General features: G+C 40.4%; 1 non-coding gene across 1 annotated transcript; it reads left to right on the top strand.

Moving 5' to 3' along the window:
• Window positions 1–840: 840 nt before the first annotated feature.
• Window positions 841–916, top strand: TRNAT-UGU (transfer RNA threonine (anticodon UGU)). The gene has a single exon. It is a non-coding gene; the product is annotated as a tRNA-Thr (tRNA).
• The last annotated feature ends 2429 nt before the right edge of the window (window positions 917–3345 follow it).

Genomic DNA, 3345 nt, shown 5'->3' with positions numbered 1-3345 from the left:
CCGACGCTCTACCACTGAGCCAACTGGCCAGGGCCAAATTTTTATTGGATAACGCTTAACATGCACGGGTCGTTGTATGGCTATCATGAAATTACATTTTAAAATATGTGGCGTTCATAGCTCTCTCAGCCAAAAAGGTTCCCGATCCCTGCCATAATATATATTGAAGGGCTTTTTAAAAAAGGATTTTATTTATTCATTTTAGAGAGGGAAGGGAGAGAGAGAGAGAGAGAGAGAGAGAAGGGGGAGGAGCAGGAAGCATCAACTCCCATATGTGCCTTGACCAGGCAAGCCCACAGTTTTGAACCAGTGACCTCAGCATTCCAGGTTGTCACTTTATCCACTGTGCCACCACAGATCAAACTATATTGAAGGGCTTTTGAAATCTTCTTTTTACTGGCATTTGTGTTATTTCTCATTTAAATAAATAAATAGAAATTTATATATAGCTCTCAAAAGAGGACTCTTAGTAAAATACAATTGTTCTTTTGCTGTGTTTTAAAACAATATTTGGGGGTAGACTTGTAACTATGTAAACACAATAAATTAAAATAAAAACAACAACAACAACCAAAATAAAACAATAGCACCACCATATTTTATTTTGAAAATAATAAAAAAATTAATGTGCTTAGCTTCTTTTTGTTTGTCAATATGTATTTTTTCAATATCATTATCTCCTGAGAATTCACATTGAGTTTTCTCTGAGAAGCTCATGGATCTTTAAAAATAGCAAATGGGAAACATGAGACACTTCTCCCCAAGCCTTTGCTTTGGGGACACATGAGCAGCTGGGGCATTAGAGTGCTGCAGACAACTCCTAAGAAGATGGAAGACTGGGCCCTGGCCGGTTGGCTCAGTGGTAGAGCATTGGCCTTGTGTGCAGAGGACCCGGGTTCGATTCCTGGCTAGGGCACACAGGAGAAGAGCCCATCTGCTTCTCCACCCCTCCCCTTCTCCTTCCTCTCTATCTCTCTCTTCCCCTCCCACAGCCGAGGCTCCATTGGAGCAAAGATGGCCCGGGCACTGGGGATGGTTCCTTGGCCACTGCCCCAGGTGCTAGAGTGGCTCTGGTCGCAACAGAGCGACACCCTGGAGGGGCAGAGCATCGCTCCCTGGTGGGCAGAGCATCGCCCCTGGTGGGTGTGCCGGGTGGATCCCAGTCGGGCGCATGCGGGAGTCTGTCTGACTATCTCTCCCCATTTCCAGCTTCAGAAAAATACAAAAAAAAAAAAAAAAAAAGAAGATGGAAGACTGGAGAAGGGAGATCTGTACAGATGGCAAAAGCATACTCTCTCTATTCTGTCTGACCATGATTTATGAACCATAGATCACCTTCTCTCCTTTCCTGTTGTGCATGGTCCCTTAATTATTGTCTTTTTTTTTCTTCAAAATTTCTCTCCTTTTTTCTTGATGTCTTGGTTCTTCTATTAAATCTAAGAGTGACAACAAGTCTATTGCTCCTTCTTCCCCTATTATTTATGGCAGACATCACTAATTGATCGTGATAATCTATGTTGCTGAGACTAAATTTGGTCTTAAATACAGGGCTTCTGTTAACCATTTGCTTGTTTGGAAATTGTACAGACACAAAATGGTTGCCATTCCTGCCCTAATTTGTGAGGAGGGGTCCTTATTAGCCTGCCAGGCTCTTGCCAGACTCCTTCCTTATCTTCTTTCCTATGTTCTCCTGCTACCAATAAGGGTCCTGTTAAGAATCACAGGGCCACTAGATGTCTGGCTTTTTAAAAAAAAATTATTGATTGATTTTAGAGAGACAGAGAGAAGAAGGGAGGGAGGGAGAGAGAAAGAGAGAGAGAGAGAGAGAGAGAGAGAGAGAAGCAATTATTTGTTGTTTTACTTAGTTGTACATTTATTGGTCACTTCCTTTATGGGCCCTGACTAAGGATCAAACCTGCAACTTGGGTGATTTGGGACAGTGCTCAAACCAACTGAGCTAATCAGCCAGGGCTCTGTCTGATTATAAGTAGTGCCCGCTCCTGGATTTCCCTGGACTCTCATCTGCTTGCTGGATTGAAGTCCCTGGTATAGAGGCATTCCTGGGTCAGATCTGAGAATACCACACCTTTTAGCTACTGTATCCTGATTCCCTTGTCAGGGCAAGCACCTATATCTTTATGCCTTTTTGTTGCCCCTGGCTTTTCTGTCCTGGCTTCTTCTGTAATCCCTGTGACTGGAATTCCTGAGGTGCAGGCACATTTTGTTCTAAGAGGATTCCTGCTGAAACACCCAAAGATCAGGTCCACTTGTTTTATTCAGAATATGCATTTTTGTTAGGTTTAAATGCAGTGATTTTTTATGAGGCACTTACTACGGTTCCTGGTACATAATAAGCACTCAGTAAATATTAGCTACTATAAATTCTGTTATCAGCATGATCATCATCAATCGGAATCTTCATCTCAAGTCCAGAAAGGTTTCTTCTGAAATAATTTAGAAACAGCCTTCCATTTTCAGAAACATTCTGGTCACAAAGGGACTTAGGGACAACCATACACAACAATTATTCAAATTGGAGTTTGTAGCAAATAATGAGAGATGCCATTTATTGAGCTTTTTCTATTTACCAAGCACTTTTTACATATCATCTTACTGGACCCCCATAACAACCCAATTGGGTAGGAATTATAACGTCCATTTTATTGATGAGAAAGTGGAGGATTGTAGTATCTCATGCCCAACAAAAACAATAGATAGTAAAAGTAAAATCAAACCCAGTTTTTCTTAATTCAGAATCCATTCATTTCTCTTTTAATACATTACTTCTCTACAAACAGCCTGTGTCTTGGAAGCAGAGCTTAGCTTCTGGGATTCCAGCTAATCAGGTCTTATCTTGTGGCCTGTATATTTCCTGCTCAGCCTTACATTAGGTAATTCCTGAAACTGCCCTCTTAATAACCTTACCTTCAAGTCATTCTTTCTCTTCTTCTAATCTGTCAGCCAGACTCCTAGTCCTGGTTGTTCTTAGCCACTCTAGTTCCCTTATTTGACATGATCATCCTTAAAGGTCCAAATGAGGTTGAAATCTTTCATTTGGCTTTCTTAGACTATTCCAGCCCACATTAAAACTATTTTATTCTCTCCTCCAAATTCTTTTTACTCTCCTATTACTCTGTATCCATTGGCACACAATTATTATTCTTAATTATTCCCTTGTTTCAAGTACTCATCCATTCATCTATTCACCTGCTATGTCTTTGAATACACATTATAAACTACACGCTGAGTCAGGCAATGTATAGGGAGATATATAGAGATATATTTGAAATGTCTTAAGGTAATTTTAATAGAGCAAATAAGAAATATACTCAAATATCTAAGGTA

Source organism: Saccopteryx bilineata, chromosome 5, assembly GCF_036850765.1.
Source record: "Saccopteryx bilineata isolate mSacBil1 chromosome 5, mSacBil1_pri_phased_curated, whole genome shotgun sequence".
Taxonomy (NCBI): domain Eukaryota; kingdom Metazoa; phylum Chordata; class Mammalia; order Chiroptera; family Emballonuridae; genus Saccopteryx; species Saccopteryx bilineata.
This window is presented reverse-complemented; position numbering and strand designations above follow the sequence as displayed.